Source organism: Ischnura elegans, chromosome 5, assembly GCF_921293095.1.
Source record: "Ischnura elegans chromosome 5, ioIscEleg1.1, whole genome shotgun sequence".
Classification (NCBI taxonomy): Eukaryota; Metazoa; Arthropoda; class Insecta; order Odonata; family Coenagrionidae; genus Ischnura; species Ischnura elegans.
In genome coordinates this window covers 110,604,202-110,628,402 of record NC_060250.1, presented here as the reverse complement: position 1 = coordinate 110,628,402, position 24,201 = coordinate 110,604,202, and the positions used below count along the sequence as shown (strand labels likewise).

Sequence of the window (24,201 nt, the reverse complement as noted above, 5' to 3'; positions counted from 1 at the left end):
GAAGAAGATGAATTGCGAAGGAGACGAGCAGGCGACTAAGGAGGTGGGGGATGGAAATAGGCGGAAAAAGAGATGAAGGCGAGAGTAGAAGAGAGGGAGAGAGAGAGATGGATAGATATATGCGTAGAAAGAGAGAAGGGGAGAAAGGAGAGTCTGGCCTTCATTAGCGCCACTAGAGGCCAAGAAAAGGGCGGAGGAAGTGAGGAGGAGGTGGGAAGGCCAGCAGCCACGTCGCCGCCATTAAATCGAATCAGACTCGGACAGCCATCGCTTGGAAATGCAGGCGGTGGGACTCAAACTCGCGCTGCATCCTCCACCCACCCCCTCCCACACTCCCTTCACTCGACTTCACTCCCCCAACCCCTCCCCCCCACCCAATCAGACAACCCGCGCCCAGCTCTCTCTCCCAACACGCACACAAACGTCAGGACTATTTCTCCGCGAAAGATCCCACCCCCTACCCTTTTCCCCCGCTCGCATATCCTATCCCTCGAGTTGTCGTGGAGAGGAAATGGCGATAAACTCACGAATATTACAACAGAGGATTCTCCAGTCTCCCGCCAAATGCGTCGTCATCCACCACGCATCAAAATGGGTTCACCAATTTCGACAAAAGCGTCGCTGACGGTCAGAGCGATCCGAATTTCACGGAGAAATAAGCTGTAACCAATGCTGCTCACCAAAATCTGTATTCCAGATTATGTGATCCACAAAATTCATAACTTTTCAATGCTGTTCTCGCAAATTTAAATACTCTACTGAAAGAAATTGGAAAAAAAATGATAGCTCACCCATCACCACGCTGCGGACATTGTTGACAACCGATAAAAAGGAGACCTAAAAGGCAGCATAAATAAAGATTCTACGAGAAACTACTTCTTGAGAATATCAGCGAAAAACGCTTTGTCGGAGAAAAATTTTGTGAAATTAGTTTTAGGAAATTATAGAGTACATCAATGTCCTTAAAAGCACCCTTTTCTTAAAAATTTGATCCATTCCTAGCCATAAACAAAGAATCTAAAAAGAAATGAGTTTTGGCCTTTTTGCCATATCTTGCAATTTTCGTCTCGAAAATTTACTAACCAACCTAAGACTCGGACTCAGCAGCTCTAAATATATATGAGATGGAAAAATCAAAACTTTTTTCCGTAGGTCCTATTTTGTCGACATCTTTTCTGGACTAACAAGGCGAGGAGGAATGGGCGAAGAACATTTTATTCTAGCTGTTGGAGGAAGGGTGGTTTATCGAGATGGTCTGCAGTCCCCACCAGAGCGTGCCATACGCCCCCTTTAGATAATAGCTCAGGAGAGGAAATAAAGTGAAGCGGACAGGAAATCACACCAGTGACTAGTCCGACAGTCAATACAAGTGACGGCGCATGCGAATGAATTCGCAGTCATTACGTCCCTGCGATGGCGGCGTCCGCTGTGGAGCAATGGATTATGAGGGTAGAAAAAGAACGACGCCAAACGCACTCCCTGGTGATGGATTATAATGGCGTTAATAATTGACGTGATTGGTATCCAGTCATGACGCAGAATAGCGCATCAACATCATCGTCGACCTTTATTATAACTCTCGAAATAAATACGATAATGGGATTAATAAACAATTTTCCACGGCGAAAAGCAGATTGTTTGGTACACAAAAATATCCGTACAAAAAAATAGTAAATCTATGATGAATCCATCGAGCATTGATAGGAAAAATTAGGAAAGTGATTTTTTAACAATATGCACCGCTCAGCTTAAAAGTAACGGTTTTAATTTGAGGGATAAGTTCTGAGAAGCACATCTCACATTTTTATTTCTTACTCTAAAAATGGAAATCATGATTCGATGTTCAGATGTGAATCAATCACCGATAATTCATAATCCTGGTCTTAATTTAATAAGGCCTTCACACAACCAAAAAATCCCATCGTTGAAAAGTAAAAATATCACTTAATTAGAGATACATTATTTTGTTTTTGGATTCCGAAAAAAGATATCTGGTTGGAAAGACAGTAAATAAACGTTCGATATCACGATTGCAATTTCATAAGAAAAGACAATATAGAACGACTACAATACAAAGTATTGAATAACATATCAGATGCATAAATAAAGAATCCGTCTATATGCATGTCTAGGGTAAGTCTAACTCCCAACAATGTTTTTATCATCGATTTCATAGAAACAATAGTTTCCGTATGGTTTTAGGAAGATTAGGAAGTTTTCTTACCAGAACTTTCGTATACTACCTTTCTTACGAAATCGACGCCACTGGTTGTCAGGGAATAGCAAAGGATATTCAGCTCAATAATACCAAGCGATTGAAAGAAGTACTAACGACTTTTAAACCTAAGCAAAGAAAAATATACGAGCCACATTTTTTGGCACGAAAAATAATTTTTCCCGTACAAATGCGATGAATAGGAAGCTTATGCAAAACACAAAAGGATCACGCCACTGAACTCATCGATAGACCTCACGTAAAACCCACACACGTCACGAACCGAAGAGAGACCTGAAGCAAAGGAAAAAGTTCGCCACGACGGAGAGAAATCCCTAATGCGGCGTGCATCCGCGTCTCTCGATAAAAGTCTCCTCCGAGCGAAAGGGCGGGCAAGGGTGCGGTAGCAGTGAGCTGACGACAAGACGGGAAGGGACAGCACCTTGAGGGCAAGAATGGAAATAAAGGGCGTGAGGAGGACACGGGGAGCAGGGCAAGAACGAAGTGGACACAGTTCGTGGAAAAGGAGTGATGGACAGGCGAAGAAGGGCCGAGGTGAAGAAGTAAGCACGGGCGCTTATCGCGACTGGAGCGGGGCGGAAAGCTGAAGCGAGGCGGGGGGGGGGGGGGGGGGGGGCGGGTGGGGTGAGTGGAGGAAATGGTCATTGTGCGGGGGCGGAGGAAAAGACTCAACGCCGACATTCACAGAAATGAGGTTCGATGACCCCCGTGAATCAGCCTTTTAGTCTCGATGACTTCCACCGCGGATGACCACGCAATTGGAGTGCAGTTTGAAGGGGGAGACCGATTGCTAAAGTAATGAGAAAATAAATGTTCTGTTTAGGCACTTACTCGTACACCATTCCCATGATAAAATATGAACAAAAAATGGTAATTTCCACACTTAAATATTAAATACGAAATTAACAATTGTTGTTTATATTTTATCATTGATATATCGCATTTCTACTACTTCAAACCTGAAACGATTCCACACGTACACCATTAATGTTAATAACTCACCTGTATTAAGGAGGCTCCCGCGGTTCAAGGGCGTACTCAGGATCAAAACTACGCGGGGTGGGGGAAGTCATGGTTGTTCAAGTTGTCGGTAAGATTTAAGCATGGAAAAGGTGAATGAAATCAGCATTTTAAGGAAGCTGTAACAGATCTTTGTTAGTTTTTAAAATTATTTGCTGAAAATATATTATTTCCTTAAAGACATTTGCGACTTTTGCTTCTGGGGGGAGGGGGGGCAGCTGCCCCCTCGCTGTGTACGCCCATGCCGCGGTTCACAATTTCGATGAAGGATTTCAAATTTTTAGAATTTTTCCATCAAAAATTAACCGTAAATGAGCTCTTTTTTCACTTTTCAAACTGAATTCTATTGGAATATAAGAAAGGCCTATTTTATACCACCTGACATATAAACGCACCGATTTACATATAAACGCATTAAACGGGGAGGAGCGAGAAAGTGCAATAAATTCTGCATAATCACAGAGGGGACGCTATACTCCCATAATTAAGATTTCCAGCACGGAAATGGGCCAGCGAACAAGATAGCTGATGAACTTACGAGCTTTTGGAGCAGGCGGCATTTAGCTACTCTCTTGCGAAAATAATTATTATTTTCACAAGAGAGTAGCTAAATTAAGAATTAATTTCGCGGAATATCTATCATCGCGATGGTGCCACGTGGAAACTACGGTCGGAGTACCAGCAGGAAACCCTACCGTCAATTCCTGAGGAAAAGGAACATAAAATTCTAGGGTAGATTATCTTTCGTAAAATCTGTTTTCTTATCCAAAGGAAAAGGATGATTTTCAGATAGACAGGAATTATAAATATCCTAAAGCAGATGAGGGGATGAGAGGCGAAGAGGTACAAATGATGTTTTCATAGTTTCGAAAAAATGACTAAAAGTTAAATTAGTTTTTAGCTAATGGGAAAAGGTTTTAATGCCAAAATTTAATGAGTCAGAAGACGTCAGCACAAAACAGAGGCTAACTCGTATCCTTTGGCCTCCAAGTTTTTCTGTGTTTCATCAATTAATTTCTTTACCTAACTCTGTTTAGAAAAAAATATCACTTGTACTCCATGGCTTCTCACCCTCTCATATTCTTTAGGATATTTATAATTCCTGAGGGGTGGGAAGAGGGCTGGAAGCCAAGGAGTACAAGTGAATTTTTTTCAACAAAGTTAAGTAAAGTTAATAGTAAGAATAAATACACAAAAACCTGGTTGCCAAGGGAACCGAGTGAGTCTCTGTTCTGTGCTGACATCGAGTGGAAAATCAAATCCACTGACAAGTATCTAATTGATCTCGTTTGCTTTCTATACCTGATATCTGTACCTAACTCTACATAGAAAAGAGAAATCAGTTGTACACCTTGGCTTCCAACCCACTCATATTTAATTGATCACAACGATCAACAATTGGAAAAAGACGCTTATTTTGTTAAATCATATCCCACTAGTATACTTTGCATTATAAAGAAAAGTTAATACAACAATTAACTTCCCTTCAGCACACACCTTAATCGATTTAGCAATCGGACACAACACGTAATATTGCAGCTGCATCAATTATTTCCCCTTCCTGCCTTCCTTCACCCCCGAAGACGAGCCAAACTTGGAATTAAGTCTCAAGCGCGCCGAGCCACTGTGCCCACTAACAGCCACCACAGACGGACTAAAACATCCTTGGCCGACTCCACACCTTAGCCGCGCCACCCAGACGAAGGAAATTCCTCTCAGACTCGAAAAAAAATAACACCTCACGCTGGCCCCCTCGCGCCCAACAACCACTCCGCCTTTATTTACAAATAACCAGAAAAAGGTCCCGTCTCGCCGCTTCGTGGCGTTCAAACATCTTCCCAGCCGTCTCCGGCGAACTAGTCTAGAAGCGTCTGTCCCTTTCTATAGAAATTTTCCATCATTTTTTAATATCAACAGAACCGACAGATCAAGGAGAAGAACCTCGATAAAATTCTTCCAAACGCAAAACTTGCCTTTAATTTAATACGCGCACATGCAACCAGACATGTAGACGGAAATACTAGAAAGCACATGGTTTTTTAACCCAGTTCCTTTTCAGGACGTAGGCCACATTTCAGCAACCGAGTGAAATTGCTTCATCAGGCAAACACGCATGCCACGGATAGTGACAACAAATTATAGATTTCTCTCACAAGACGTGAATTACACAGTTCCTCCCACATCTGGAAAGCGAGCTCAAAACTGGCAGAAGGACAACACGAAGAAAACAAACCACATGCTAACATAAACCACCACAAATGTAACCCACTCATAGGGACTCACTTTTCCCACATGTTTCACCCAGATATTAGGTTTTCGAAAGGTGAGGTTAGAGCTGGCCCTTTACCAACACATCAAAACTTAACTGACGAATGTCCTTTTCCTCAAGAAACTTAGGAGAATCGAAGAGATTTTTTTAACCAGGCAGTCCAAATCCTTTACCCATACTTGAGCTCGGGACTCCGGTAAAAACTAAAACACACAACCCACTGCCACAACTACAGTGATTGCCTCGAAGAGAAATTGCACTCGACAAGCTTGGAAATTATTTGCACCAGCCAACCTCACGATTCAACTTCAGAATATCGATATGAATCCTGACAGTGCCATGCGGCCTGCCTCTCCAATCTCGCTCGTTCCATCCCCGCAGCAAATGAGATGAAACAAAGATGCGCAATCAGTGACAAACCGTCTCCATAGATGCATCCGCTCCTTCTCGGCTGCTCAACAATCTTGTGCGTCTGGTTTATATCTTTCTCCCCCGACGCACTACCCACCCTTCTCCCCAACTCCCCCCCTCCCTCCACCCACCATAATCTCCCCCTCTTTTGTCAGGCTATGACCCTCTCAACTTTCCCATAACTCATCTACTTACGTCTTCACGACCGAGAATATTTCACTGGAAATTCCTGTCGCCATTTCTTTGTATGACCTCTGGGGTACAAGGCATTACCCGAGACCGTTAAAAAGATTTAAATAATACGTACATTCATCGCTTGCATTATCCGTCTCGGAAAGAATACTGTCAACCACCGAAAATAATGTCATTCGGTCGCCGGAGATACAAGTAAGAGATCGCACGGCACCGGTCGTAAATTACCTTATTCTCGCATCGCATGCCGGCTCTCATACCGCCGTGCATTATTGCATACACATATATTGCAGTATCTTTCACCAGGAAATCCGCGACGACCCCTAAGAGACGCAGTCTCATGGACACCACGGTAAGGGTTCACGGCCAAGCAACAACGACTGTGCACTTTGCATTCGTCTCAGAGTGGCTACGCCATAGGTTAAACATATCGCCAAGGGCATGCATCTTAGTGCAATCTTTGCGGGAAAAATCAAAAAATTAGAAAATGAAATGTTTCCTAAGTAATAAAAACCTCTTCTAGCCACCTATTCAAGTTCGAGGGCCAAGCAAATTCGGTGCATATTACATACGTAACTAGGCGTAAGAGACGAAGATTAAAAATACACACAGAGACATACATTTTAGCGCGGTCATTGCAGAAAAAGAAATACATGAAATTTAATTCCTGTCTACTTAAAAAAATCGTCTTTAACGTAGCAAATTAGTAATCTAGGCAATTATTGTTTTTATCTCAGAGTAAGATTAAGAAATAGTGACAATCGGTTTCCTCAAATACGACCAAAATTGATAACCCAGAATCCGTGTGGCCATTCCCCGATTGACTTTCCAGAAATCGCTGTATTGATGTTCACAAGAATTGCTCGATTTGCATACATGAATTTGTGCATTCCGAGAGAGAATATAATTTTTCTGAAATTTGTTACTCAATTTCTAGAACACGTATCAAACTAGAATTTTAAACCATTTAAGGGCTTAGTTTTGTATTTCCAGGTTCCACAATTATATCAGCAATATCACACATTGCTATGATTCAAGTGATTTCAATGTTGGCATGACATTTTGGCTGCCTCGAAGCAATATCAAGAGCCCTTGTTTCAGGTCACTCCGAGGCAATATAAGAATGATTATTACCTGCCGCGTGAACCTCATTATACGCGATCGCCTTGTAGACGAAATGAATCTTGCCTTGGACCTCTGTCTGCCGCCTTGCTTTCCCCATCACGGATTGGCCCCGAGCAGGCATAAAATGCGCTCATTATAGGGACCAGAATGGAGACGATATAAACGGCCCAGCGGTGCGCCTCATGCCATTCTTTACGACAGCACTTAATGAGCACACACACGAAATCTGCCCAAGGGCATCAATTCGCCACTTTACACGGCAACGATTAAAAACTTGGGACGGATTTTCTCCATGTGAGAGGTAGAAGAGAACGAGTAATCAACAATTTAGCGCGGAATACCCGAGCAATGGAAGTCAAAACAGCGTGAAAAAAATAGATCCTTTTCACATTTAAATATTACTTTTCTAGATGTAATAATTAGTAAGAAAACTTCCAAAACGTAATAAATAGCAGAGCAAAATATACCCTCTAACTACAATCCACTTTCACCAATTTATTATGATAACATAACTCAATCCATGGCTTTTGTAAAAATGATAGGATTCACATTACATTTGGCTCAGTAAAGGGTTCTTACATAAATGCATAGTAAGTCTTTGCCAATCATATTCCCAGCAAAAGTAAGAGAACGAAACCCAACGAATAATGAATCAAAGAGTTTACAGAATAACTAAATAAAATATTATTTAAATATTTCTGCACTGTCCCTGAAAAATATTCAAAACTAGAATACTTTTATTTCATAGAAGGTTAACATACATTGCCTATAAGGATTTCAATGCCATTCTCCAGAATATCCCGTTAATATCAGTACGTCAACTGTTTCTGAACGCCTTCTCCGCTCCATTCTGCACTAGACCTATTCCCTTGGACCTTCGCCATACCTAAGTTCAAGTACTCCAACCCCCAGCGCCCAGATGAACCTTCACACGCTCCATTCCAGACAGCCCAAGACGGATCAATATGGCCGGCGGCCACAAGCACCTACCAAAGACTCCGCAACGAATATTAGAGCAGAATTACTCATTAAACTAACCGCTTTGTAAAGAGGCAGAGAAAAACAACTCCCTTGAGCGAAAAGAATGTTGAAGGCACGTAAACACTTGGGCTAATCATACCGCGTCACTTAATAACCGTTATCACGTCAGCATCCCAAGGGCTTCTTAACTATTGAAAAGGTATTAAGTGAATAGAATAATACAAAATTTCAAATAAAATTAAACAGTAATTCAAAGAACTACGTCCTTCAACATATCTTAACAATATATCTTCATTTAACAAGTTCTACCCGCTTCCTCAATTTACTTTTACTTCTCTACTAGGGCGAGATCATTAGCTCTCTTGTCTATTTCATTCAATTTCATCCAATATATTTCATGACAACGGAGAATTAACGCCTTTGCATTTAATTTATTCACTGAAATAAATGGTTTCGAACGAGATAAAATATTAGACTTAGCAAAGAGTAAAACATTTATCAAGCTGGTGCTAATCAGTAAAAATACTTTAACAGTCAATGAGGAATAAGAAATAAATAAATGGCGACCACTTTCTGAAAAAAATATTCAAGAAACAATAAATAAACAAAACAAAACTGGTTCCGGACTGAAACATTAAAATGAACAGCTAAGGATAAAGACAGAAATCATATTAAACGAAACACTTATCCTAGTGGAAAGTCTCTTCGCAAAAATACTAACGGAGATTAAATCTGGTATTTTACGGAAGAAAAATGTCCTAAAGAACCTGAAGAAGACACGTCTCTTTCTTGCAAAGAAAATGCGAAAGACAGAGTCACACGGCTTTGAGAAAAAGAAGGACTCAAAAAAATGCGTCGCTCCGATTAACATAACATTCCGCCATGCACAGACCTATATACACGCGGTAAAGAAGCTCGTTACAGCTCGCACTCCCCGCACCTCAGTAATCCCGGCCGCTTCATCTTCTCCCCAGACCTTCCCACAGCCGGGATGGGCCACCATACCGCTTTTCCCAGCTCGTAAAAAATGTCCCAATCCGTGGGGGAAGAAAAAACACTCCTTAATGTGGATCTCATAAGGTACAAAAGTCGTCGGCGCGAGTCTCTGCGTGAATCGGAGACTCTGATACGCGAGTGAAAAAGAGAGACACGTATGGGGCGTACAGAATGCATATATATGTCGCCTCGCACACATAAGAACGCTCGCGTAAAGCGTTTTACGGAGCGCGGAACTACCCCGGGAATAAAAAAAGGGAAAAAACCTCGGCACGCCTTAAACCACACCGGAGCGCGCACACAAGAGGAGCCACTATCTTTTCTGGGCGCGGGAGAAGAGAAATAAAGAAAGAACGGTACGTTACCCCTTAAAGCACGCCGTAGACAACGTCGGAGGAGGCGGAGAGGGAAGAACAGGACACGAAAGAACGAAGAGAAAATGGGGAGTGGGGAGAGGGGGAGAATTTACATAACAAAAACCCGCCCGTCCATAACAATTACAGTAAACCCGTTTTTTACGACGCCGCGCGAGATACATAGTACGTAAAAAGTGTGGCGGGTAGGGTGGCGGGCGAGCGAATAAGTAGCAATGTGCTCTGGCCGTGGGAGAAGGTCAGTATGCGCTGGAGAGATGGATGGAGAAAGACTTTGCTTGAGAAAAGACAGTGCTTGAGGAGAAGGAACAGGCGCTAGGATGGAGGCGTGGAAGAAGAACAGCGGAAGAAAAAGGGAGAGAGAATCGGCAGAATACGCCTCACGGCAATAAAAGAAAAAGGGCAAACACATTGCACGAGAGGACCGAGTTGGATATGGCTTGGAGGATGGGAAGGGGGGGGAGTTAGGAGGAGTGCGGGGAGGAAGAAGAGAGGACATACATGTATAAATCTAAATAAAAAAGGAGGAAAAAATAAAACGGGAGTGAGGAGAAAAGAGGGCCGTAAGATACGACTGGGTACGCATTCAACGGAGTTCGCTTGACGACCACCTGTAGCCATCATCAGCCGCGCACTAGAGGGGCTTGAGGAGGGGGGCGGAGGAAGGCTGAGAGGGGGGGGGCACGGTGGGGGAACTATGAGAGGTGACTGGAGAGGTGCGGCAAAGGGCTACGAAAGTGACGCCAGTTGCACACTGCGAAACATTTTTCCCTTCTCTAAAATTATGCACGTTTCTCTTAACCGAGCTGTACGAAATCAAAGAATAGTTGGGAAGATAAAAATTTTTGTCACTAAAACAGAATTTCTAAAACCAAATACTGGTAGAAATTCTTGGATATCATATTTATGAAATTTTGTGAAGGAAAAGTTTAAACGGTAAAATACACGACGACTTCCAACAACTCCAAAATCCGACTAACGGGAATTAGACCGAAAAACTTCCGAAGTTCCACGCAAATATACACATTTACAAACCAACCACGGTTTAGCCGACTAGCTTTCAGAGAATATCGCTGATACCTTGGTCACAACTAAATACATAATTTACCCACAAATTAGAAGTTGTATCCGATTCCATTAACCGTGTACTGGTAATTTTCAATACTTCAATCTACTTCATTTTTCACGTACGTAAAGGGCATTTTCCTCTTCATCATATACAAAACCCGAAATAATAACTTCTAAAATATCTAAAAAAAAACTTAAATTTGCAGATATGAAGAGCCATGTACTAAAATAATACTACACCATCCGTCAAGAGACAAATTCAGTGCTCCATTCCGAGCCTGAGTTCAATTTCCAGGATGAAGCGTCTAAAGTTAATGGACAGTGAAGTGTAGAGGGAATCTGGCGGATGATGCAGAAGGAAGCAGGGACAGGGAGAGTGACTTCAAGAGGCTTCAAAAGGGCTCGGACACCGATGTTGGAGGGTGGGGATAGAGGGGAGAGGAAGGGGGGAACGTCTGGGAAGAGCGAGAGGGGAGGGGGAGACCCTTCGCGAAGAAAGAAGTGGGGAAGGAGGTGAATGCAAGACTCTCAAAGAAAAAGGCGTGGAAGAAGGGGGGGGGATTGGAATTCCTCCTCCCACCCCCGTAAACACAACACACAGTCTTCCACCCACATCCCGCCCGCGCATATAATACGACGACCGCGCTCCGCAACCAAGAAGGACGAGCGAAGAAAGACTGATTCAAATCAAGCTAGAAAATGACCCGCGTGTAAGGGAGAGACGAGGCCGTTTCGAATTAGACCAACCGACAGGGAGTAGGGCTGAGGGAGGAGGAGAGGAATACGTTGAGGGGGAGAAAAAACGCGCAAAGAGGGGAAGCAGGAATAGGAGGGGACGAAAAAAATACGAATGCTGTGTGTGGTAAAAATAAGAAGAAGAAAGAAAACGAAAGGGAGAGAAGGCGTCGAAGGAAGTTACACAAAAAAAAAGGAAGCTTAGGAGAAAAAATCCGAGGGAAGTAAGAGATGGAAACTGAGGACTCACGGTGGGGGGAAAGGGGCCGTGAGCTGGATGAGGCCTCCGAAAAAAAATTTAAAAAAAATAAGCCCAGAGATTAAGACCCCGTCGGCAAGGTTGAGGGAGCGGGGAAGGGGGGGAGGGGAAGTAGAAGAAGCGGGCTGGATGGGGTGGGGAAGGAAGAAAAAAACTGAATGCAGGTCGGCGCTGCGAGACAACACTGGCCGCGTGTGTCTGTTGAGTCACCGCCGCCCGACCTCTCCCAACTGGCCTTCCACCATGGGCGCCCGTCCAACCCGCCTTGGCTCACACTCCAATCCTCTCACTCCCCATCCAACAGTCCTTGCCCTTCCTCACACCTCCGCCATTACGCCACCTTCCCCCATCTGATCGCGGCGGCGACTAACTCGTCTTCACTTTCGCCCGCGCCCAGCCACGCTAGACCGGCGCCGCCCTTAAGGCCAGCCTCGGCCCGACGCCCACGCTATCTGACCGCCGTCGAACGGGATGAATGGCTGACGCTGGGTAGCACTGGAGCTCGTTTCCACTGCAGCAGCCCAACGGCTGACGTAAACACACCACAGTGAAATATCTATGCAGGTCCCCGAAACATACGCGTTTCCCAAAGCCGCTGATACACAGCCACTAATCAAAGAGTCTTATGTGGTGTTGAACGTACCTACGTAAAACCAAATACGTAACCTTCATTCAAGAAACGCCCACGAAATAGCGAGTTTCCAATAAAATATCTTAGAAAGTTAGCAATCGATATCAACAACCTAAATAGCAGGAAGCCATTAGTTATCCAGGACGAGAAATAATGAACACACATAAGAGTACCGAATATTGCGCAATGACGTATATTTCATTGTAGCCATAACGACTGCCACCAGTAAACTCACGACAAGACTCACAGTCAATATCCAAATTTCTATTATATGTGCCTAAAATTGTGCTTAAGCCGCAAGTGAAGCTGGGATTGCTCAAAATTTTCTGGGAAGAAATACACGGGCTTGTATAGTGGGCAGTTTTGTCGAGTTGATCTGTTGACTAATGGTAACTAAATTACCCACATCACCCATAACAAATCTGCCAGGAAAACTAAGACAAATATAACTTGCAAGCTATCTATAAAATCGATTTCTTCTCAACGTTCAAAAATTGGAATAACACGAGAAAGCAGTTAGGAGAAAAGTAAAGCTAAAGTTTCCTCAACATCATCCCCCATTTCACATGAGGTTCTTAATGACATTCCAAGCAAAGATGAGAAAATTCGTCAGTCCAAAAGAAAATATCAGTAGGAGGCTGCCGTGCAACAGCAAAGATAAACCTAATGAATTATGATGAAGACTATTAAGTTAAATCTAAAAGACTATCAAAGTAAATAGTTTAGTCAGCAAAGTTTACTCAGTGCTATCTCGAAGTAATCTTGATACTTGTCACGCAACTAATTGTAAGCCCCGTTAACCGAGCCCCATAACACTCAAAATAGGAACATCACGTTTGGGCGTTTGACTTAGTTAATTGCTGTATTATTCACACGTTCCATCGCTTCCTCATGCGACCAGACATTAGATGCAACCATGCATACCGTTTCCTGTCGCTATGGTCAATTCGTATGCAAAGTTAAGCACAGTGGAAGGTGAGCTCAAATCCCTGAACGATGAAAATGAAAAAGCTAGACAATCGTTTGTCCCCGTACTGTCTCGAAGACGCCCTCGTTATTCCGCGCGCAGACAGTGATAGAACATCGTCCCCCGCACTAGATGTGGCAGCAGCAGACACAGAACTCGCCTATTCCCTTTAGTTAGAGCCGTCTCTATCCAGACGTCTGGCCTCTCCCCCCACACGCCGCCAGCCAGCCGGTCCTTCCACAACATCCCTCATCGGCCTCCTCCCTTCGGGCCCAACCCACGCACACACGACCCGCCGGACGGGGCCCCTAGACAACCGCAGACTGGGGAGTTATTACTATTATCATTATTGCCCCTCCTCCTCGCGGCCTCATCCCGGGCTCTCAGCGGGAGGCCGGGATGGAGGAAATGACGCGCGCTCCACGCCGAGGGAGGATGTATCGGTGCAGAGCGCGGAGCGTGTAAAGGTGGAAGAAAGAAAGAAAGAAAGAAAAGGGAGGCCGGATCTCTCGGGGCGGGAAATTGGCAGCAAAGGGGAAGAAGAAAGAGGAGAGGAGGAGGGAGTGGGACTTCGAGATCGCGGACGCCGCGAAGGTAATCTGCGCAGACGAGGAGCGGAGCTCCGCGACACTCCCGAAGTGAAACGGCTTTTCCCTCCGATAAATATAACTTTCAACATAATTTTTTTAGAAAACGATACTTTTAAAATTTTATTTAAAAAATTCCATTGTAAGGAAATAAAAGATTTAAGAAGACGTCATTATAAAAAATACCCAAAGTTTTATTTTAATTAATATTTTGGGCAGTAATTGTTTAAATAAATACTTTACTTACTACAAAAATAAATTTTAGCTAAAAACCTTTTGGGGTATGCCGCCGTGCCAATTTTCGGGTGGCCCCAACGTTTCCCGACCGATGCTCGTCGCTTTTTCCATTCTGATGGAGGAATTTTACTAACGAAGAATTACAAAAATGAAGGCAATGCTGCAAAAGAAAGATACTATTCAAAATTAACACATACAAGCAATTGTAACCGCTTACGATATTGAATATATAGCAACATTATTATAAACATTAGCAATTGCCCGCTTTAATGTATTTGGAATCTTATTGACTGCAGCTGGTAAGGTTCGACATTTACTGAAATTGCTTTGTCGAAACATGAACTTCTGTTCGAATTCTAATCTAACTTTATAATTTCGCTTTGACAAACACTGACCTAAAGAGACTTAAGAAAATATCTGGTTTTGAAAGGCAATATCCGAATAATATTACAAAGACTGCATATCATTTTTAAAAGGAAGTCGAAAACGTAACATTAAATGCAGCTAGTTGACAGATAAAACTCATATAATTGTTATTTGCTTCGATTTTGGCACGGGCTCTTAAAAAAAAAACTAGAAAGGCACGAGTTTGCCAGGAGTGCAACTTTTCACGCCAATGAAAAATAAACGACAATAAAACCGCTAAGAGAACAATTTATCGGTAGCTCATGTTCTAACATTCCACTAAAGATTACAGTTGGAGAGATACAACAACGTTTTCTCAAAAAAAAAAAAAATGTATTTTCATCGGGATAGTCTAACGTTACCGCTCGCCGACCAAAATTTGAAGCGAGTACGGTTGCATCAAACTATACAAGAACAAAATCATACCTTCTTGGAGAGATACATCTAATGACTGACTTCCCATCGTTACTTAAGCCGCCTAAAACAATGAATTAACGGGCAGACAACATATATTATAAATGACAGGAGAATCGTTTGTGAGAGACCGCCAGTCACGGGCGATGGAAAATGTTCTGCGTCACTCCCGCGGACAATATAAATCCTCCATTCCAATTTTAAATGCTCTCTTTGGCTCCGTAAAGGGAACACGAGTCGTAAATATCAGCTAATCTCCTCAGAGAGGCCTCTGGCGGCGATTAATGAATTCACACGACGCACACGTCAATTCCATCGAGTTGGAACAGAAAGAGAGGGAGGGGAGGAGGAGAGGAGAGAGAGAGAGAGAGAGAGGGAGTCGAACTCACGACCTCGGCGTTTAAGCAGAGTTATGGTGTCTACTGAACCATAGAGCCCTGCAGAACGGAGAGGAAGATTTAGATGGCAAAGGGGAAAGTTACAAGAGGCACGCGGGTGGGGGGGGGGGATGGGAGGAAGAAGGATGGGTGTACCCAAGGGAGGAGAGGTAAGTTGAAAAGCGTGCAGGAGTCAAAGGGGTACTACATTTAAAATGTATTTGAAACCCTTGAACGCTGTCAGCTGGGTACAAATTTCGAGAGTCCTCCCGATTTTATGTGAATCCAAATTTATCGGGGAAAAAAACAAACGAACGATTTGGGTTCGTATCAAGGAGGTTGTAAATATCTGGAGGCGAGTTTTAAGCGTGGTCAGAATTCCGCCATCTTGGTTTGACAATTTTCGGACTTAGTCTCAAACACTGTACGGGTATAATCAAGTATTCTATTCCTTATATCGCCTCTGATTTATAAAATAAAAATACAACAATTACTCCTTGCTTGTCGTCGGAGTTTTCCGATCGTTCGTCATACCTCTGTGAATATTAAACTCTCCATATAGTCATTTCGTGGTGATAATATATCGTAGTGAACATACTTTCGTACTATTATAGCAACCGGTCCGCTATTGTAAGATTTACATTGGCTGTAATCTTATTAATTACCAGTAGAAGTGCAGGGAAACGGATATTTTACACTTGTAAAATGTTATTTTCGGTTAAGCTAGTTGCACAGCGGAACCGTGGTGATTGACAATAATTTTTCCTTGAGAAAAGATATTCGAGGCATATTTTCACGAAGTCTTGCCATAATGATAGAAAAAAAGGTTTACTGTGCATTTTCGTTTTCAATAGTGCATTTTAACGAAACAACGACCATGACCGAATATTTCACCAAATAGTTAGCACTGACTCTTTTGGGATTATCAATGTTTTGGTCAAAGTAGGCGTGGCTATCCTACCCAAGCACCCCCATTCCTGCCACACTGCGCTCAACGCTCGGAACCAGTGGTGCCCCCTCCAGTATATTTCAAACCTAATTGGTTCGATTCCTTCGGAAACGAACGCGGAAAATTACAAAATACAGTATGTAAAGGATGAGAATGTCGCGTTACCATGAACCACATGCAAGGAAAAAAGCAGCACCTATAGCATACAGAAGAGTGTACTTACAAAAAAAAAACAGCATCAACCCCTCCATGCATAATCACCCAGTGCTTCGAACTTTTACTCACCTGAAAAGAAAATTAATATAATTAAAACAGGAACAGTAAAAACTGCAAAGTAGCATGTACACTAATAAATAAAACCTTGAATAAAGAGGTGAAATATTTAACATATTAAGACTAATAATTTAAGAAAATCGAATACCAAGCTCTCCTACTCTATAATGATCATACAAGTATCCGTCACCAATTTAGTTGACACCTATATGTAATTAAAAGAGAGCTAATACACACTTAAGCGCAATAATTGGCCGTATTTCGTTGAGGCCAATATTAACTTTACGCGGCCAAGAACCTCAGGAAAGGGTCGCTCAAAGAACGAAATCGTATCGCATTCACTCCGCGGAAATCTGCAACGCAGCACTACAGATAAAAATACGGCAAGTAATGCAAACTATAAGCAAAACTCGCAGAGCGGGAATGAGGTCGGAGATATGAGGAAAGGGGGGGGGGGGGAATTACAAGAACGAAACAGCAACATCTGATACGCAGGCATAAATATGCAACCAGGAGGCACTCGATTAATCTGGGGAGGGGTGGTATAGTAGATAAATAAAAAAAAAACATTTCCATACGAAAACACTTCCTTTTTGGCTTCTCCAATCGATGGCCCAAAAGGAATAAATAGAACTCTCTAAATTAAACCGATGACGGGGCAAGAAATCCATAAATAGAAGAGCGAGGGAAACTGACACACGGAGCGGGAATGGACAGAAGCCGGTGTGAGGAGTTGAGGTAACTAGGGGAAAGGGTTCCACAAAGGAAACGACAAAGGATAGGATTTGAAGAGGCAAAGGACAAAGGGGTAAGGACTGAGGAGGACGAGAGAAAAACAAAAGACGGGTGAATAAGACGAGGGGAATGGAAAGTCCCAACATCAAGAGACATGACTAGCGTCTCAGAAAATTACCCCAGGAGTCGTCCACGGAATCGAAACGAGGTGAGCACATGGATATTACAGACGGTGCATCATTCAAATCCCAACGCCGAGCGATCGATTTAATTGCACGATTATGGATATATCCTCCGAGTGATTTATCGAGCAGTTGAAGCAGGCATTAAGTAGACAAAAGACTCACGAATTGACGAAAATAGCTACATCCTTATCAGATACACGCTCGTAACTGTCATTCGCCGACAAGGAATTGCCCTCGCATTTCATTTTCGTAAATAATTATCTCCGGGAAGAATCTGCCGAAGTTAAAAACACGGGTCTAATCGGGGTAAAGGGATAAAATAAAATTCACCACGGGTTTACGATTGCATCATATGCAAATATGCACAGCACATATAAATAAAATTATACTGGAATTGGCATAATATCATCAGATTTATATAACACCGGTAGTCGAAATCTAAGCCAAGAAATGTGTCTTCTAATAAATGCAAAGTACGACGTTTTGTTTAGGATGCTATCAGAACTTAATTCATCTTTTTTTCAATTCAGAGGTTATCTAAAGAAAAAAAAATTACAGGACATTCAGATTTATATAATAATAAAGAAATCAGATAACATATCGTGGTAACATTACAGTGGACAAGAAAATGACAGAAAGACCAAAAACATTTTTTTAATTCCGGTAAAATTTTACAAACAATAATTAAAAAGAACAAACCACTGGAGTGTTACTCTTTAAGCACCATCATCAGACAAAGATCAGAAGTTTTACCATAATTATTATCATTATTGATATGAATAACCGCAAAAAAATACGTCAGTCTGAAAAGGTTAACATATAGGAGAAAGGGAATGGAGAGCTGCATCAATCCAATCTTCGGAATATTGACTTATTTATTAAGGATTAACGGAAAATCAAAAAGATATCTCTCTACATTAAAGACAAAATTCAATGGCTGGATTCCCTAAATCAACTGTTTAAGGCGAAAGGTGATTGCCCGGTAAACGCGTTTTCTAATTTAAGCGGTGATAATGAAAATATCGGAGTGAAATTTTCGCCATTGCATAAAAGTTAATGTATATGTTCTCCCTAGCTTATCCAAATTTACATAAAGTGGAAATTGCAATTTTAACACGTAGGAATTAAGTAAACGCATTGCGTTAAGCAAAAACCAATCACAACGGGAAATACCCAGCTACGTTAATAGTCAATTGCGAGTTTTAAAACCAAGAAATACACATGCATTAAGTCATAAATTGCCGAATAATAATGACTAAAACAGGAGCCGTCGTAGGGCGTCGCTTGCGGCGAGGTGAGGGTACTAGAAGGACTTGATCGCTCGGCAAGAGGAAGGGGAGGCAGCGGTAGCACGGCAGGGGGAGGGGTCGGGTAGGGGAAGGAGCGTCCTCCCTCTTTCTTCGAAGCTTTGAGCTGCTTGATGGACTTAAAGGGAGGTAACGAACGACTCAGGAGCGCACAGGATAAGAAGTAGCATCTTGCAGTCGTGTGATCTTGTCACTTCTAGACAACTCCGAGAGAGTTATCGAGTTTCGATTTCTTCGGCTGGGGATTCTGGTCGCACTTTCTTCGATCGTGCCCATGCGACGCTAATTTTTTTCATTGTTGAATTTTGGTTTTGCCTGAGTCAAACAAGAAAGCTTATCGATGGAAACTACTAATTCTAAGAGGGACTATCGACGCAGCAAAAAGGGAGCCTTATTCCTGTCGGCAAAGAGGAAGAAGAGGTCAGCATAAAGTATCAGGAAGTGGCGAGTGAAGTGAGTATTCAGATATGGCAATACAATGCATATATTATTATCTATTTGTAGCCAATTTTTAATATTTATTAACGTTTATCCACCGACTTTTCAGGAAATTAAGTACCACTGTAGATAATCCATAATATTTAGACCCAACTCATCATTTGAATTCTGAAGGCTTAATGTAAGTATACAGCTGTTATTTCACATTTTTTCTTTGAGTAATAGTTTAAATACGAATTTTTCTAATACTTATGAAATCATTCTCCATTACAAAATCACATACCCCAATCAAAGAAAATCGACTTTGTTGCTGTAGAATAAGTACCATATCTAAGTTCCAAAGGATGTTCTTAGAATTATTCTTAGAATTCCACTTCTTTACGGTAAACAGGCTCATATTCCGTAAAGTTCTTTAGAAATAATATCCGTAAAATAAATTTATGTCCTGAGTAATACTTAATTTTCTATAACGCATGGTAATCGTATTCGGACTTCCTTTTGTGAAGCTTTGGAATAGACGGGATTTGGGAGGTGTATAGGGCGGACGAAAATAGATTGGTTGATAATTCTCTCTATGTTCTACGCTTCCTATATTATTGAAGGAAAAACTTAATTTTTCGCGTACCAAGTTCAAAGTAGCCTCCGCAGAGGTCTGATATTCTTCATTTAAAGTCTCATATTTGATCTTGAGACAAATTTAACTGCGCAGACGACAATTTAGCGAAAATCTATGTTTTTCCGCGGGTTGGCCTGTCAAATAAGAAGATAAAGATAAAATTTCCTTCCACTCAAATTAAGTATCTTTTATTTTAATTTTAGTCCATCCCGCTGTTGTATGCTTCAAATTATAGAGACAAAGACCAATCTTCCTAACACACACACACCGCACTTCGCACGAGCCTTGCGCGACCACACGGACCACATATCCTCCCATTTATCCGGCATGTGAGTCTCACTGCGCACTAGGGCTGGCAACGGCAGCGGCCGCTCGAACTGAGAGGGGAAATAGCGAGGGAAGGGGGACTGGCGTCAGGCAGTCGACACACCTGATCCAAACTCCAGCTCATATTCCGGAGTGTGGGATCATGTTACATGAATGGCTCAGAGCGTCTTGTCATGAGGATTCGTTCCACGTAATGGCTAGTCCAACTTGACAACACGATCGGAGTTAGGTTGAAATGCAAAGAGGGAAATAATTTTCACAATACTTTTGACACGCTAGATGACATACATGAATACATTTTATTTGGGATGAATAAATTACATCGTATGCTTTTGCTAGCAAGTTTGATGCAAATTAAACGCAATGAAGAATCCTTATTTTCTGTGTGATAAAGACTTCGTTTCTAGCGGACACAATCATGCACAAGGGACACTGCTAGAAAATAATATTTTAGCCTTGTTAATTATGGCTAAAAATTTGGCAATTAAGTACAATTCACTACTAGTTCAAACCCATCCAAGACGCCTTTATGAAGTATTGTCTTGCGCCAGATTCAATGAAAGCTTTTCCCTAGAGATTATTTGAGACGAAAATTCGTATAGTTTCGCTGCACGATGGACAGAATACTCTCGGGATACATCACCTTCTGAAGAAGAATACTTTTACCCCAGGTTAATAAATACCTTGAATCCGTTCACGTTCGCTGTAGCTTTGAGCATTTGGCGTGCTGAACTCAAAGTTAATTAATTACGTTATTTCAATGATATAATTCCATCTGGGAATTGCAGCACACCCTTAGTTTATAATTTTCTAAGCTGCTTTATATGCTATAATTGCTGCATATAGTACCTACTATTGCTTTAATACATATGGATTTGTTTTGTATTTCAGGGACTCATTGGACTTAAGTACAGAAGAAGTGCATAATCCGGGTCTTGATTCAGCAATCAGCCTGATTAATGGGAGATTTATCGTTGACAGACAGCATTTCTTGAGAGAAATTCGATCTCTTGAATTCCATCGAACGACGTGCCTACTAAGCAGTAATGGATATTTCAGACTATTGTCTACGTCCACAAAATCTCTTGTTTGGCGCTTGGATTTTCAGTGTCCTTTTTGTAAATTGAAAAGGACAGTATTTAGCGAACCCAGCCACCAAGATGTGGAAACTGAGGAGAAAATTGAGGAAAACGTAAATACTTCCTTAAAAATAGCAGACAGTGCAGTTTGGGGGTTTATGTCAACAGGAGGAGGGCATGCCAACTTAGAGGAGGCATTCTCTACCATAGGAATGCGTAGTATAGACAAGGCAACCTTCGGAAAATGCGAAGAAAAATTAGGATAGGTAAGGCTGATAAATGTGTGATTGGGCATCGCACTAAAAGGTTGCTTCACTTGGATGTTAGAAATAAATATTGTTCCATGTGCGCCTATTTAGAAAAAATAGGGGAATCGACTACTCGTGAGAAATGCTATAAAAATTGGAATTCCTCCTCGGGGGCTATGGAAGCCGATAAGGTTGTCAATGCATTTAGATCTAGCATGAAGCTGCATGGTTTGGAGTATCATTACCTTATTGGAGATGGCGACTCCACTGTAATGAAAAAAGTGAGGAAATTAGTTCCATAAGGTAGACATGTCAAAAAAAATGGAATGCGCTAATCATGCTGTGAAGTGCTACACCAAAGCTTTATTTAAAATTGTTGACGAAGGGCCCGATTTAAAAGCCATTTTAACGAGACAAAAAATTCTGCGATTAAAAAAAGCAGCTCGCGGAGCCATTGCGCATAATTCTACAACAGGAAATAGCGTTGAATCCTTAATTAATGACTTGAAAAATGGACCTAAGCATGTGTTTGGGAGTCACGCACAATGCCGGGATTACTTTTGCGAAGCTGCTGACAGGCACCTGAAGACTTTCAGTGCCGAAGAAAATGCTGGCCTAGAAAAAATTGAGTTGGCTTTGAAGCCGCTTGTGCGCAAATCAGGGCAGTTAATTACCAACGACACTAGTAATCATGCGGATAATTTTATGTCACTCGTGGCCAAATTTTCCGGTGGTAAACAAGTGAACAGGAGAAAAAGGGGGGTCATACCAACACAGGGCTTATGGTTCTGGTCTCGATTTCCAGGTTGGCCTATGTGGAGGTATTCAGCTTGGTAAGTTCTCAGTGGAAAAAGTCCCCACAAGGTGTTTAAATTTACTTACCAGCGAAGACTTCGGCGTGTACAAGCAGTGCAGAGGTGTTTAGCCAAGAAAGGCGTTTATAAACAAAAAAAATCTCTCAAAGAAGAATGATGGAGCTGATTATGGTGAAATGTGGACATGGACAACGAAGAATTGCAGAGAGAAGCGGCCGCACTAATGAAATCATTGGAAGTTAATCCAGCTTCAAGAAATAGACTGGAGAAAGAAACTCAGGGTCAATCGGAGCAGGAAAGATGGTGGGAAGAGGAAGAATCGCCTATCGTCGTCCAACTTCGGTATTATCTGCAAAAGGCGCACGACAAGTAAATGGGTCCCGATTGTGAAACGCCTTCTGTACAGCACTAAGTTCACCAATGAAGCGACTCAGTATGGGAAGATGCACGAAAAGGAAGCGATAAGGAAGTACGAGCAAATCTCAGGACGTCGAGTATCGCCATCGGGATTATTCATTGACCTAAATCAATGTTTCCTTGCCGCTTCTCCGGATGGCATAACCGATGACGGTGGCATTATTGAATTGAAATGTACCAAGTCGGCGGAAAATTTAACATTGGAAGATGCAGCAAAAACTATTAAGTGCTTTTGTCTTGACAAAAACTCTCAGTTAAAAAAAATTCATAATTACCATTATCAGGTGCAAGGTCAATTGCATGCCACAGGTGCGCCATTCTGTGAATTCGTGGTATGGACGAGGCAAGATTGCCGCTATACCAGAATTTTACGGGATGACGAATTTTGGTCGGAGAAAATGGAACAAAAATTGTTTTATTTTCTACAAGGAGGCTCTTCTGCCAGAGATAATCGATCCTAGAGCTTGTAGATCAATGGATATTAGAGAACCCTTTTGGTCCCCCGCAAATGAATGAAATTAATCATGTAATTTGAGGCGAGACGTTGTTAGTGTGTCATTTATAATTGAAAATTTTTGAAGAAAATAATTAAGTGGAATATTTTAGCTTCTTTTCAATAGCTTACGTGTCCAATATATTCTATTCTAATGTTTATGCTTTACTTTGTTTTCCTGAAGCGCTTTTTGCATCACGATTTATATTTCTGTTTTTCGCTGTGCTACTGGCTTTTTCTCATTATTTCGGGATATACTAATTATAGGTACCTCAAACAACCGTACATGAATTACATCCGTCCATATTTTCTCAAGGAAAATTATTTTATTTTGTATCAGTCTGTACTTCTCTGTTTTTTTCCGTCACAATTTCAATCTGCTATAAGTTTTCCATATGTTGGGCTAATTAATAATTATTCCTTGCAAAAGGTTCTTGAAACTGAGCTCACTGAAACAGGTATTCTAGACTTACATTAGTAGAACCTCCATTGCCATTTTATGCTTAATCTGAGCCAACCATTTTCCATCTTCGTCGACAAATTATCTCCCTTGGCACGAGCATCACCTAGTATTGCGTGGCAACCACTCCCTTGACCAAAATATTTTCCTCCTCCTGTCCCAGCATCACGAATGCGCTCAACATTGAAAACCAATTTTTTTTATTGCTCCATATGGTACTTTTGGGCAGTTATAAAATAGAAAATAATATATAAAATGAAAATTCTTTTTTTGTAATCCTCGTCAATGAAATGAAGACACATTTTACCGTGAGCCTAGACTAAGCTGATACTCGCGCGTTGACACTCACACGTGCGGCAGATAGGCACAAAATGGTTGTTATTCGGATCCTTGCAAAACCTTGCAGCTGATTTTTTTTACTATCATCTTAATAATACCTTACTCTCTTGTCACAGATTTACATTTTAACCATTTACATTACACGTAAATTGACGCCAAATTGTTTATAACTCGACATTTATGAGAATTTTTGCGAAAAAAATGACGGCTATATTATTATTTTACTAAGTAACTTT

The 24,201-nt window shown here is 41.7% G+C and overlaps 1 long non-coding RNA gene across 1 annotated transcript; it reads left to right on the top strand.

The window, feature by feature from the left end:
- The first annotated feature begins 18,396 nt into the window (after positions 1–18,396).
- LOC124159415 lies at positions 18,397–21,283 on the top strand. The gene is made up of 3 exons (XR_006864962.1): positions 18,397–19,186; positions 19,281–19,352; positions 21,006–21,283. It is a non-coding gene; the product is annotated as an uncharacterized LOC124159415 (long non-coding RNA).
- Positions 21,284–24,201: the final 2,918 nt, after the last annotated feature.